Genomic DNA, 15553 nt, shown 5'->3' with positions numbered 1-15553 from the left:
ATTCCCCCTCTTTCCGAAATGAAGGAAACTCCGACGGGGGATCTCAAACACAGCTCACAACTCCCAGTGCATAGAGCGACCGTGCACACGCCATGTCTCCAAGTGGCGCGACGTCGGTGGCACTTTACACGGGCCCGTTACCTGTACATATTCGTACGTGCAGTGTCACTGCCTCGCCACACCGCGATCGATATTTATTTTTACATTTTCGGCGCCTGATCGAATAAGTCCTAGGCTTAGAAAGCAGCTGTATTGTGGTAAACATATGTCACTTCCGTTGGCGACGTGTACCAGCCGCATCGCCCGCAGTGGCGAGGTTAGAACCTCGCTTCGCTCGCTAATTATTACCGCCGGCGTTCCTTACGCAATGAAAGGTGGCGTCCCATCTTTCACGAAGACGAACACAATTCAATATTTGCGCATCAATGCGACAAAAAAAGTGACCTACATACCAGTAGCACCGACCGGTCAGCAGTCCACCCATACTTATCGGTGTTAGTACGCGAAAGAAGTGACAGGTGGCACGGCAGTTGCGAAAAAAGAGCTGTGAACCACGTGCTGTGACTGAAATTTGTTTCATGCTAGTTCTGGAGCAATAAGATTAAATATGTTATAATAATAGTAAAACAAAACGGTATAAAAGATAGAACAATAACTTATTTACAGTAATTACTTATTTTACAGTAAATATATATATTATTAACTAGTAAATATATTAATGACGCGAACACTGAGTAGCATGCTCAATTCGCCTTAGAAACAAAGAAGGACTTCATAGCTTGTTTATGAATTAAATTTTTTACGTGTTTAAGTAACTTTCAGCGGCACTTCATTGACTTCATATGCCTGATCATCTGAATGCAAGTTGCACCTGAAATCGAAACTGAACTGTTAATCTCATGACGGTTTTTTAGACGCTTAGACTTACCATCGACTTACTCTAAAGGACAAGCCATAGAGTTTCCTACATAAATTACTAGAGGGAACTCTGGCGCTGCAGGGGTATAGTGCCTAGAATATACTGGCTAGTGTGCTCAGCGCGAGCGGCGCGGTGGCCCACGAGCACATCGAGGGCGCTATTCTGGACATTCCGCCATTTTCTTCGGTGCGTGACGTAGGCGCGACGCAAACAAAATGGCGCTGGTGGCCCAGTTTTGCTTACGTAACGTGACGCAAACTTGACGTTTTGCCTAAGAAACTGAAATGAAGGCACTGAATATAGCGTTATCGGTAAAGCAAAACAGTTTTCCTCCGCAGTAAAAATAAAGCAGCTATCTCAAAGCGTATGATTATTCCGTCGAAACCGCTTCTCGCTTCCGTCGTCTGCTGCGTACAAGCCATCGTCTGCTTCAATAGCTAGGATGCGTGTCCCCGGAAAACGGAATGAGTCATCGCATGTTGGCGCCAACGCGCTTGTTTTTTGCTTAAGACAACATACGCGACCTACCAGTGGTGATGCGCGCACGTTCTAGGCGACGTTATCGCTACCTCGTGAAACGCAAGTGACTCAGCCCGACTCGGCTGGTTGAGAAACGGCCGAATATCACCGATAGCGTTGCGCACGCCAGAGATATCCACTAGAGCGACACAAGCGCCGGCGCTGCCATCTCTTGTTCATTTCGCTAGTTACTCGCACCGACGGAGGAAACTTCAAGGCGCCGCCTTGCGTACATTTCTTTTTGTAAATTAGAAAGAGGCCGTTGTCATAACTTTTGATGGTGCGAAAAGGCATTAATCTTGATTACAATACAAATGCAGCAGTGAAAAGTGGACAACATTGCCGAAAGTTTGCTATGTTCAACCAATATTATTTCGTATAAACGCGTTCTTTTAAAAATGATGGCACCAAACACAAATGCCAACACCACCCGAGAGCGATGCAAATACTATGAGCACGCGTTATGAACAAAAGATTTTCGTGGTGCCAAACGACGGGGAAAATGTGGCGATACGCATTCCTCTCAGCTGCCATTGCATATGGCTGCCCATTAGCATAATTCGCGCGGCTCGTCGCAGCAACAATTATGGCGGAAAATCTCAGCAATGGCGGCCCAGCGCAACGTCACTACAGTGCTCTAGAATATGGGGTAGTGGGTTCAGGAGCCGCCGCGCTCCATGCGATGCGGTGAGGCGGCGGGTGTCGACAGGTCCCGGATCTAAGCGGTGGCGCTGTTGTAGCGTGGGCTGTAGGCTCGGCGCGCCCGCCCGCGCGGCTAGCAGTCCTACCCAGCCGCCTGAGTACACAGGGCTTTAAGTATTTAATGACATCGCGCTTGAGCCAGGATCTATTGGAGAACTTTTTCGGTATCGTAAGGCAGTCCTGTGGAACTAACGATCACCCTACACCAACCCAATTTTTTGATTGTAGTGAATTGTCTTTCGTTTTATAATCTAGCGAGCGTAGTGAGATCAGGAAACGCCGACAGCAATGAGCCACTTAGTTCCTTGCTGGATGCATATGATGCCAACACTGCAGAGGAAGACATTGACAAACTCATAGAGTCGGGCGCAATCCCTCATTGGCTGAAGGCAAAGTACGCCAAATATCTCCAGATCACAGCGGTTATGTCATTGAAAACAGCGATGACCGGCTAATACACTACATGGCAGGTTATGTAGCGCGCAAGTTCATTGCACGCACTGACTGTGTCGAATGCAAAAACTTGCTGCTACAGGCGCCAAATGAGAAAAGCCAGGACAATGAGTTCACTGCAATTTGTGACAAAGGAGGGTTGCTCTACCCGTCCCGCGTGCTTTTTTTGACGGTGAGAAGGCTGGAAAACCTTTTCACAACTTTTTTTATTCAGGAAAGCCTGTGCAGGTTCAGAATAGTAGATGTTATGGTGCTGGGCAAATCTCAGATTTCATGTGGTGTAGGGTGCAGCCAGCATTCAGAAGCGCTCACAGCCAGCATTGTCAAGTTTTATGTTTTGACAAGGTTACATTTTTATGTTCAATCAATCAATGAGTCGCGAGAAGCTCGAAGGAAAAAGAAGCTTCATGCTAAGATGGGCAAGTGCTCATAGTCGCGCGGCTAAATTCAAGAATATGTTTCACATTGGGCATAGTTGGAGCGCTGCAATAAAGGAGTGCTTTATTTTATAAAAGTTATTTTGTCTTGTCTTGCATTCATCAGCGTTTATACATCGGCGGCAATTGACCCTTCGTTTTGAAGAAAAAGAAATGCATGCATCAGAACAATTAAAGCAGGGGCATGCATACCACACTTGATATTATCGCATTCGGATATAGTTCGCGGTACACACAACGGTCTCTAAGTGAAGCGTTTTTTTTTTATTGCGATTTCTCGTTGCCCCGCCCCACTACTAAAACACTTCCGATGGCTCAAGCTGGAGTACGCTCGGCCACGTTTGCCGACAGTTTCGAGTGGGCGGCTGGATAACCCCGATGATCTATAGAATGTTTACTCCTCTCCCTTTACTCAGCCTTTCCTATGGGCGGCGATAATGCTACTATGCACTAACGTTGAAATATGGGAGCCGTACCTGCAAAAGAGCGCGATCAGCGTTGCGAAGGATCAACGGGGCCGCTCGTCCGCACGACCGCGCTATCGGCTGTTGGCTACTACTATATCTAATTCTCTTGATTCGCCGACAATATCTGTGTACAGCCTCACCTATTTGTAGGACCTCTTTTAAAAGACAGAGCCTTGTTTATTTCTGCGACAATTCTATACACAGTGCGCAGCCACGGCGCAGCGCGCCGCATCTCATACAGCCTATGCTCTGGTGGCGCCATCTGGTATCGTCGACACAAGCCGCCTCACCGGCGGCCGCTCCCTGAACCCACTACCCATATTCTAGAGCACTGTAACGTCACGCATCATCAAAATGACGTTTACGAAACAGCCCTTCCTGTGACGCTCCTCATGAGATATTCCTTCAGCCAATCAGCAAGCTTGCATGGCGGATATCTTGAATCGCCACCACATATTCGCGCAATTGCAGATGCATTGCACTGGCTTCTGCACGCTACCGCTCACATTCTTTTTCAAGCACTAACATCACAATATATCTGCCAAGGACCCAAAAAATGTATTAGTCCATACCATTTGCAGCTCCACGTCACGTTTCGTCATCTTGATGAAAACGCAAAATTGCATTTTGCAATACTTCCGCTTCCCGGCACAAATTTCAAAACACGTGACCTTTCGACAGCCAATCAGAGAGTAAACATGGCGGATAATGGCGGCCGTGCAGCCGCCATGCGTGTCCAGAATAGAGCCCCGAAAATGGATTTCACCGCTCTTTCTGCGCACGCGCGAGGAGCAGTAGTTGCGAGAGAGAAATGTGGGGACTTTTGGTGCTCAAAATTTCGCTTCGCCTAGGTACTACGGGGAAGAAAACAGTTTGTTCCGTTTGTCCCTAGCCGAGCTTGCAGCACATAATCGACAGGATGCGTGGGCGGCAAGACGACAAAGCCGCGTCCGAGGTGAGTTTGTTGCTATTTTGTTGCGACGGTAGCATATTAAATTTTATAGTCGCAGGGGATACGTTTGGAAGTGAGGTGTCTTCTCGGAGGACTTTAGAGGCAAAGTATTACGTCGTGCCGATGCATTGTTCATTAGTGTCGTTGATCAAGGTCAGCATATCACACACTTCAGGGGAATCGCGGGAACGGAAACAGTTTACGAATTCAACTGCCGTGCCGATGCATTAGTTCTTAATGTAACTGAGCATACAACACACTTGGAGATTCGCGGGAATGGAAATTTTGTACTCTGTATGTGTAAGTACTAAAACTTGCGTCGCCATGCAATCTGAGCCGTAGATCGTTGTGAGAACAGCCACACTGGCAAAACACTACGTCCTGCGGATGAATACGGAACAAATTTATGCTAAAGAAAAGTGGTCGTCATGCAATTTCATAACAGTAGACCGTTGTGACAGCTGTACAGTAACACTGATATTGGTTACGTGGTGCAGATTCGTAGCGTTTCTGAGGTGCTTGTGCGCAAGGGTAATTAATAATCCCGGCTGTTACGATGTCTAGCTCATATACGGGGCGCTCTATGTGGGCGAAACAAGGGCTCAGACCGCTACAACCGCATGCGAAATAGCTCTGAATGCCTGCCAGTACACTTGTTCGGAGTCTCTGTGCTTGTACTGCGGCAGGAGACGTGACGGCAATTGGGCACGTAACATCACGCTGTATCCTCTGACTGGCCGCTTTCCACTCTTGGTATACTTTGCCGCAATACATTGCGCGACATTGGGGCCCTGCAGCGAAGCTGGATTTAGGCAAACGGCATTATGCAACGCTCGAGCGAGCCATGTTGTCTATCACTGTGGATAGAAAACGCATACACGTTCAAGCTATTTGAGCTGCATCATTTTGTCGATGTTTACCCCTCTTTACTAAATGAAGAGGATAACGTACGCCTGTGTGGGTGATTTAAAAGATTAATAAAAAGCCTGGTAACATATGTGCAGTCAGTGAGAAAACACTATTAATGCAGCCCTCCACGCTCCCGTAAAAAAAGAAAGATGCAATTCAGTGGTGACCCTCTGGAGGTGGATCCGCACCTATGTAAGCGCAGCCGGCTCATTAGTCACAAAGTAGGAGCTGAAGAGAACTTTTTAATTTTATTACACGACATTGACAGCAATTAATTTGTGGTCAGCCAGTGACAAACGCATTGCACCAAACAGTGAGACTTCGTCTTAGTCCGCGATGCTTACGTGGCGAACAGGAGAGCAAAAGGTGAAAGAATGTTTTCATACAAGGCAAGTCATCCATGTAGTGGAAGTGCATTTATCGTTGGTGTAGTGTTGATTCACTTTCTGAAGTCCAACCTTTAATGCAGCTTAGTTTCCGTTGGTGCAAGTGCTTCTACTGGAAACATTCAAAATAAGATTTATCAAATCAGGTTGCCGTCTTGTAGTTTTAGAAATTTTCCTCTGGTCTTAAATCTTTTCTGAATCTGGAAGAGCTGGCTGATTGCACATTTCATCTCGAGATAGCTCACACACTTCCAGCAGCACAGGTTAGCACACTTTGTTGAGTGCAGATGAGCACTGCAAATTCAATCATTTTGATGAGGCACCGATCTAATGCCGCTCACTCTTGCCACAACACTTTTTCAACTTGTACTGTACTTGTTTCTTCCACCTTCCATTTGCAGCACCAGGGCTAAGGCACAACAGCAATAACATTTCTAGCAGAAAATTCTTGCTCCTTATCATCTGAGCTCCCCATTCATTTGCTACTTTCTTCAAGTTTTTCTTTTCATGTGATGCTCTTGCCTTCACACACTGTCAGGCTTTTCCTTCATGCGTTTCTTTAATACTCCTTCTGTCTGCTTCTTGCTCGACATACTGTGCATGCCTTCAGTCATGTCCAATTGATCGATGCAGTCTTGTCCTTTTCTCTCTCTCTTCCAGAATTTGCAACTTTCGACAACCTAGCATTATTTTGCTTCTTTTTGTGATAGTGCCTGGCTATCTGTTGCTGATGCCACACATTCACTTTGCAATGGTTTATTAGACCACATACATAAATTAATAGCTGTATAAAACCTTGACCCTCCAGCACTTCCACAAAATTCATGCAGAAGTGGAAACAAAGATTACACTTAATTCCTCACCACACATTACTATGTCTGCATCTAAGCTTGATATTACCAACATGTGTGCAGTGTCGTTGCCCGTGCTTCCTGGACAGGAAAGCCAGTTGCTCCAGTTCACAAGGCTAGAACAACTGCGAAGTGATTGAGCTATCTGCTTGTGCTGCAGAAACCGCATCTTTTTGCTTGCTGCATTCCTTTGTGATGCATTGAACGTGTCTGCTTCCGTTTCCCCTGCTATTTTTACAGCGAAGCTGTATATGGCTAGGTTCTGACCGCGACCAATAGTGCATACATCGACAGGGTGTGTAGAAAAAAGTTGCGTCGACAAAATTGAATCCACAGTAGCCTGCTGTGCGCCAGCAGTGCTCAGTGGCTCTGGAGTGGATGGCAGAATAATAAAACGTCATTGTGTACCCACCAATGTCTGTGCCTCGTTTTCTTGTGAAGTCGACATCACTCTAGCGATGTTATCAGCAGTTTTACTTTGGTCCTGCTATGGCCAGGACCCGTCTAGCCCGTACTGAAGAAGAATGATGTGCATGTTAAGAGCACAGGTGTGAGCAACAGCGTGAAGGCAACGGGCAGCTGCTATAGCCAGACCCGTCTTGTCTGCAGATCCGTAATGTCGGATAGCTGCTCTGTGACCGATGAAGAACAGCGTGCCCGTGAGGATCACCTTTGCAAACAGAAGCGGGAGTGGGCACGAAAGCATCAGCGACCAATTGCAGTATATCACAGTGACCACAAAGCAATGGTTACCATGGTGACAAAGTAAATAGAATAACAAAGATAACGAAGTTGTGTGTGTTTCTTTATTTAATCAATATAGCAATTAGCCATATATAACTCAATATACTTGTCAACAAGTACAGCTTCAGCTGGTCTTCCATCTTCACATAGTGGAAGGGCTCTGAATTGTATTTTTTTTTTATCATTTGTCATCAAACTTGTGCATTTTCTTTTTGTAATGCTACAGCCTGTTTCGTGCCATCACTGTTTTCTCTGCTTTCACCTATTCTGCAGCAGTTGCTGGCATTGTCTCTTGCCTAGGTGTTGGTCCGCATGACATGCTAGAGATGCCATAGACAGTTTAATCACAGGGTGTTCAATGTAAAAGAAGGTCAAAATTACTGGTGTTTTAAATTTTTTAAGCAGGCTTTTTTGAACTTTTGTGTGATAAAATCTCGCTTTGTTGATAAACAAGTGATTATCTTTGACAAGTTGTTTCCAATGACAACATTTTTTCTGCGTTGAAAGTTAACACATTTGCCAACAAGGTGCATACACGACTCAAAGAACCTTGAAACTTTGTAGGTCTCACCTTCATGCTTTGTCACTTGGTTTGACATTTTATTCCCATTTTTGATCTTATTAACCTGGCTGCTGTGCGGGAATACCGAACTTGCTACTTAGTACTCAGCACGAAACAATGCTTTAAAACCACTGTGTTGTCCACTTGCCTCACCATGCCACTGTGTGGTTTTGATCAGAATTTTCCATCATAAGTCCACTGTTACAAAATTGCACTGACAAGTATGTTACCCTATATGCAAGCAATGCACTGTTTAAAGCCAAGCTAAATACTTCACCAAAAGAACTGGTTTCACCTCCAGTCCACTCTGTTGTCTAAACATCCTGCCGAATACTGTCATTGCTATTGTGTCCTGCTGCAAATGTTCATTGTCAGTAGACCTTAATTGTTTTGTATGCTAGTGCAAGTAATATGCCTGAAAATGTACTATGGTGGTGTCCTGTCCTCTTAAGGATGACCAATTTTCCTGGAAACCATAGTAGCCAGAAGAATGGCATTTAAAATGTGCATCACCAAGGTCCTGCAGAAGAGCAGAGCTCAGTGTTCGAGCCTTGACATCACTCCATAGAATACCTGCATATCATTTGTGCTCAATTAACATTGCTGCAAGACTTTTTCCAAGGGCAAGGCCTAGAATGTTGGTCAACTTTTGGTGCTCTGACCTAGTTTGATGTGATTTTCTGTGACAATTTTCTCTATTCCTTTCTTGATTATTTTGGATAGTGGCCTTCTTAGGAGCTATTGCTTCATTAGATGTTTCCTAGGAAGGAAAATCTTGGATGCCTTTATACCACACTAGTGCGCATCATCTGTATGGAAACAAAGCGCTGCATGAGCAGAGGTCTGTCTGCGGCAGCTGCTGTGAATTGTGCCCACGCATCACCCATGTGCTGCTCTCGTGGTCTTCCAATTAGCAACACAGTCGCACCACACTTTGCTTTGTTTGCGAAGTGCCACACGAGACAGATTGTCCATGCTAGCCAATATATTGCGAGATGGAAACATGTATAGAGCTGCACTCAAATTTCGCATTAGCCAGTAGGCAAAATATATTGTAAAAATAACAATTATATAAATACCATGCAATTAAACCAATCAATATGTACTGAACCAAACTTGTCACCTAATCGCACTGCAGGGAACCCCTGATCATTCTAAGTTGCACCAAAGGCTTGTCATATTTAAATAGTCTCTTGTGCACGCAGTGCATGAATGGGATATCATTAAAAAATATGTGAATGCCTAAGGGTGGTGTAATCAGGACTGGCACTTTTTTCAGTTTAACTGTCAGTTCCCTATATGTTGCTTCGCTATAGGGAGGTTATGCTCTAATAGAAACAGTTGGAAGACGGTTCTGTGCACCATTGTCACTTCCATCTATATTTTGTTTTGCACTGTGCATTCGTTTAAGACCCATCAACTAGCCCAAATTAATTTACATATCTCATAAAAGCAAGTGCACTGCAGTTGGAGCTTTGGAAATAGGCCTGTGTTTAAAACAGATTCGAGTGGTCGACACATGAAGTGGGCTCATTCATGTGAGTACCCATGTCAGTGCTGTATTGTCTTTTTTTTTTAAGAGGATTGATCGATTGTTCCTGCTTTATCTAGATCTAGATCACTAGACTTTATCTAAGATAAAGTCTAGTGATCTAGAAAGCATACTTTAAAAGGCTGATGAAAAAGGGAACACTTTTGGATTTTGCGTGCTAAGTACTATCTTGTCAGCTGCTACAGTTTTTGTAAATATTCAGTAAATATATTTGGTGCATCTCTTTTCCTTTGTAACACTTTCATGGAGGTTGCGGATGCTTCCAGACGCAATAATGGTTTATGCAGCAGGCGCTCAAGGCGAGAATGCTTTGGCTCAGTGCCATCTGCGTCCACAGTCATCCTGGCACAACCGCCATGGTATGTTGGCCACAGAAACGTCACGTGTGTTGACAATATGTGTAGGCTGCTGTGAACAGAGTTGGCAGGTGGGCTTTGCTTGCCTTGTGTGGTTTAGATTCCAGCATATGATCTTGAAAATCTCACCTTGTGCTTCTACTGTAGCATTACAAGCAATGGTGTCTGTCCTTTGGCATCATTATCTAAAACTTTTCACCTGTGTTGCCATCTGTTTGCAGCAATGTTTCTCTAACTTATCTTATGTTCAAGTGCCATTGTAAGTTAATTCTGGTTCACACATTTGACCCATCCTGTCATGTCTCGGCACAAAATGTTACGGAACCTGTATCTGTGAAAATAGAGGGTTTTCACACCATTTTTTCCTCTAACATAGGATACTGATGATGTTTATAGCATCAGCAAATGTCGATAGCGTCTTGTTTCTGCGGAGAAATCGGCAAGGAAATGCTCTGTCCTGACAGACGCGTGTACCGTGATGGGGCCGATAACACCTGTAGTGTGAATCAGGGCTCGTGAGGAACATAGTTGTCAATTTACCTTTAGACCACTCTGGCTATGTCAAGAATTGCTGGATAAAACATACTTCTCCCTTTCAGAAAGAGATCATTGAAATGTTTTGGAGGTTGTCCTAATTTCCTGCCTCTGGCTTGAGCAGGTGTGCAAGATGCAAGCATTTCAAGGTCCATAGAATTGACTGCACCATTTGAAGGTGCACCACTGTAAATGTTTGGTTTGCCTGCAAGACTGAAACATGCTTTGCTAAGAGTCTTATGTCTTCGGTAAATACTACGTCTCAATGTGCAGAAATACGGCTAAAGATGTTGAACTTTAAAGGGGTACTCACATGATATTGCTGCAGGAAGAAAGCAGGCCCACGAGTGTAAAATAATGTATATTTACAACTGATGTTAATGGCATTCAGGCAACTGCCAAACTTCGTCTTCATCTAGTCTAATCCAACTTCTTCCTTCCCTTCACCGTAACATCACCTTCCCGGCGGGGTAGCTCCGTCCCGGTGCAAGTTATAGGGCATCACTTAATGGGGGGACATAGGGCTTCAGCCTGGCGACGTGAACAACATCGCTAATGAGGTTGGAAGGCACTGAAGGCTGACCGACTGGGGCGATCTCGCATGTCACGTTGGAAAGTTGGTGTAAGATCTGGTACGGACCAGAATAACGGCACAGTAGTTTTTCCGACAAGCCGACGCGACGTGAAGGCGTCCAGAGAAGGACAAGGGAACCAGGTGAAAAATGGGAGTCTCGGTGCCGAAGGTCGTAGCATCGCTTTTGAGAAGCTTTCGAGACTGTGAGGCGATAATGGGCTACTTCTCGGGCCTGGGCGGCTAAGTCAATAGCATCGCGAGCGTAACCAGTGCTGGGTGATTGTACTGCGGAAGGTAGCAACATGTCAAAGGGCAAGGTGGGGTCGCGGCCATACAGCAGGTAAAATGGTGAAAATCCGGCAGTGTCGTGACGGGACGAGTTGTATGCAAAAGTGATGTATGGTAAAGCGACGTCCCAGTCGCGGTGATCGTCGGAAACGTACATGGCCAGCATTTCAGTTAGCTTGCGATTGAGTCGCTCGGTGAGGCCGTTCATTTGAGCGTGGTACGCGGTAGCACTCTGGTGTTCTGTAGAACAGGAGCGGAGCAGATCGTCGACGACCTTCGATAGAAAGTAGCGGCCACGATTCATCAGCAACTGGTGAGGGGCGCCGTGGTGCAGGACGACGTCGTATAGTAAGAAGTCGGCGACATCTGTAGCGCAGCTGGTTGGTAGCGCTTGTGCGATGGCATATCTCGTGGCATAATCGTTGCTACAGCAATCCATTTGTTTCCTTTGATGGAATATAGAATAGAATAGAATTTATTGATTGGAAAGACAGAGAGGTCGACCTGAGCTAGTGCGCTCTAGTCTGCTACTCTGCACTGGGGAAGAGGGAAGGGGAGTGAAAGTATTGGGATGGATGATGATGATGAGCGGCTCTAGCGAGGCAACTGTCTCATGTATACATAAGCACTCACCACTCCCCTTTGATGGAAATTGGAAAGGGGCCAAGGAGGTCTAGGAGGTCTAGGCCCACCCAGTAAAAGGGCTCTTTAGGGATATCAATTGGTTGCAGCAAACCAGCAGGAGGCATAGCAGGCGTCTTTCGGCGCTGACACAGGTCGCAAGAAGCGACATAACGGCGCACAGAGCGATAAATGCCGGGACAGAAGGAGCGTCGTGAACTTGCTGGAGCAAGGCGAGTCGAAGGTGCTTGGGAACGACTAGGAGGAGCTCCGGGCCGTCTGGACGAACGCTGCAACGGTATAAAGTTCCATCGCACAAGGTGAACATCCGGAGGGATGGGTCATTGGGCGAGGAGCTTAGGTGTTCCATAAGTGTTCGAAGAACAGGATCTTTCCGCTGCTCATCGCCAATATGGAGGAAGCCGGAGAGGGATAGTACACTGATGTCCGAGTCTGCGTTGGTATCGTCCGGTTGATTTGCCATTGTGGCGGCAGGTAGATGACGTCCGCTGTGAAGTTCCGTGATTGTACCCAGCACTTCCACCGAAATGTTGCAGGAAAAAAGCAGGCCCACAAGTGTAAAATAATGTATATTTACAACTGATGTTAATGGCATTCAGGCAACTGCCAGACTTCGTCTAGTCTAATCCAACTTCTTCCTTCCCTTCACCGTAACAATATTTTTGACTATTCATTTCTTGCGTTAAATCAAGGTCCTAGACTTCTAAACTCTAGAAAAAATTGTGACAAGCTTCAGAGCGCAGTTAGTAATTTACTAACTTTTCTACAGCCAATTTCAGTGCCGTTTCTTTTTATAAAGTGGAACCTCGATACGATTCTGCTTAATACATTTTTCGAAATGTTAAATTTTGTTTTTCTTTTCCCGAAAATCCAATTTGGTTGGATAATATGTTGGATGATACGATTTTCCTATGATACACTTTATTTTCCAGTTCCTGTGAAGATCGTATCAACGAGGTTCTACTGTATTTCAGTTTTTAATTTATTTCTCATTAGCCCTTAATTGACAGTTGTTCCCTACAGGCAACATACCAGAAGAAGGTTTGTCTTGCGTAGTTTCATTATTCAGTACCAAGATTCTGGCTAGGTGTCTTTGGCCAACACTGAATGAGAGGCAGCAACTGTCATTTGTTAGTTTAGAGCAGGAATACTCGACGAGGAAGAAGTTTGGCATGTGACTCACTGTCTTTTAAAAGTAAGGTCAGAGGATACAGGCCGATGCAAGATATCCAACTGCGGTGGTGTCACACATCTGAAGTACAGCAAAAGAAATGTACAACTATGCTTCATATGTGATGAGAGCTGTCTATACAAATTGAAAACAAAGCCTCAGGTGGCTTGGGGTGAAGCCCACTTCCAGATCTGTTGTAATAAATAATTACCCCTTCATATCAGTAAAATCATAAAACTTTCCACATATTTATTCATGAGGTGGAAATGTGCACATCAGCTGCTGTGAAATATAACCTCACCGAGCATTCGACCTCACTCAACCTTAAATTTGTCCATGAGGTTGCCACTGCCATAGCTAAAAAATTTTAACAGCCAACCAATGTTGCATCACTTTGGGAGGTTGAGATCAGCTTAGGTTGACTTCATTACGTCAGCCGTGTGAACCTTGCGAGGTTGGCCATCTGCATGGAAGTCTAATTCTATGACCCCCTGTAGAATCCTGCGGTGCTATAACATAAAATGATTCCAAACTTTTCTATTCCAATTCTGCAATCAGCCCACCACGATTGGTCAAAACTTTTTCAGGCCACTCCAAACTTCACTCATCTGTCACGCGACGTCACGAAAACCGTGATGGCTCTCCACCTGATATACATGTACACACTGATAATGAATGATTAAACCGCACAAAAGAAAAATAATTATTCCCGATTCAACGCCTTTTCACCATTAGCCCTCTGCTATTGGTTTAATGTTTTTGGGCGACACCCACCTCGCCTGTCTGTCACGCGACCTCACAAAACAGCAAAAACTCACTGCATCAAAGTGACGTGTACGCGAAAAAAAATGCATTAATATGCCAAACAAAACTGAAACTTTTTCTGAATAGCCAGAGACTGCCCCGTTCTGAAAGGAATAGAAGATGGCTGCCCGCCGATCGCTCAGGCCCTCGCTACTCGCACCTGCCAGTCAGCATGTATTTATTTTCACATGATAAACCTTTTTGCATGACAGTAAAACGTTATCGAGCCCTTGCGGCATGTATACAGCATCTCTAACAGCTCTGCCAACTCTGCAGCTCTGCCAACTCTTCCTTGCTGAGGATCCGTTTTAGCGGCATTCTTATCCTTCTGTTGCAAGCCGCCGCGATTTTCGACCAGCCACCGCAAGCCAAGTAAGGTGAAGCGGACCAATCGGAGAAGCCAGCACCACCCTCTTCATGTGGTTATCTATTTTTACTGTGCTGGCTCAGTCCCATCCAAACCCTCTCCACTAGACCGTACTCCTCGCCTCTTGTCAGCCAATTAGATAAGAAAAACCGCTGAGTGTAGGCACTCAAAGCGCAGGTCACCGCTCAGGTAGTCAGGCTCTCGTCAACCAGGGCAGGGAGACGCATCCTAGACGAGGCCGGCATGGCTCCAAGAATACTCAATGAACGGAAAATCACCTTATCCAGGGAGGCACGGGCAACCTTTGTGGTCAGCCCATTCCCTCGGAATATGCACCCGCAATACAATGTAGGGAAACGAAAAGCCCGAGCACGGGCGATTTTACAGAAGGCCAGTGAGAATCAGGATTCGACTGTCTTTGTCGACGCGGCTCAGTACGGCAACTCTAGCACGTTCGCTTTGGCAATCATTGACGGCAAAGGGGAATTACGCTCCTCGGCGTCGGTTAGGTTTGCTTCAAGTGGAGTCGCGGAACAGGTCGCCATAGCCCTGGCCATGACCGACCCCTCGCGCACCAACGTTTTCACCGACTCACGAGCGGCCATCAAAGCTTTCGAATCGGGTAACCTAGCCCACGAGGCTGCCTCCATTCTGGAAAAGAGAACAAACCCTGGCACTCACTTCATCTCTTGGTTTCCCGCCCATATGGGTGCGGACGTTCATCAGAACATACCTAACCTCAACGAGCTTGCCCATGACCGTGCGCGAGATCTAACACGCCGCGGCGGCATGGAGGCCTTATGGGGACAGGATGAAATCCAGCAGAACGATCCGCTCCTTACTTTTCACGAGATAACATCTCACTATCGGCTTAGCAGAAGGGCCTATCCTCTTCCTCACCCGAAGTTAGACAGGTCTCAGACAGTTTTACTTAGAATGCTCCAGACGGGCTCATTCCCTTCGCTGGGCTTTCTCAGCCGTATCTACAGAGACGTCGATTCGAGCTGTCCGGACTGTAATGAGATCTATTGTTCCTTAGCGCACATGCTCTGGCAATGCCCCGCGTTACCTAACGGCCCTCTCTCCAGCGAAGCCGACTGGGAAGAGGCACTCCGGAGCCCATCGCTCCAGACACAACTAGAGGCAATCCAGAGGGCCCGAGAAAGGGCGGAACATCACGGTGTTTCTGCCCCGACTTGGACGCGGCCAGCGGCTTCCGCGGGTCCCCGATAGGGGCCTCCGCTGAAGCTCCTCAGGATCAAATAAAGTTCATTGTCTGTCTGTCTGTCTGTAGGCAATGTTATTGGTTTTGAAAGTGAACAAAGGTGACCTCCTATAAACGAAGAGAGTGTTTGATTGGGTTG

At 46.0% G+C, this 15553-nt stretch overlaps 1 protein-coding gene across 11 annotated transcripts in view; it reads right to left on the bottom strand.

Moving 5' to 3' along the window:
* Positions 1–547, bottom strand: part of LOC139052300 (protein transport protein Sec16B-like) — a 492173-nt gene extending 491626 nt beyond the window's left edge. For 9 of the 11 annotated variants that reach the window (XR_011509833.1, XM_070529379.1, XM_070529385.1 and 6 more), the window contains exon 1: positions 453–547. The gene's annotated coding sequence lies outside the window, so the exon portion shown is untranslated. The other 2 variants (XM_070529386.1, XM_070529381.1) reach the window with 2 other exon arrangements.
* Between the last annotated feature and the right edge of the window lie 15006 nt (positions 548–15553).

Source organism: Dermacentor albipictus, unplaced genomic scaffold (genome assembly GCF_038994185.2).
Source record: "Dermacentor albipictus isolate Rhodes 1998 colony unplaced genomic scaffold, USDA_Dalb.pri_finalv2 scaffold_21, whole genome shotgun sequence".
Lineage (NCBI taxonomy): Eukaryota > Metazoa > Arthropoda > Arachnida > Ixodida > Ixodidae > Dermacentor > Dermacentor albipictus.
The sequence above is the reverse complement of the archived record's forward strand: the minus strand, read 5'-3'. Positions and strand labels throughout refer to the sequence as shown.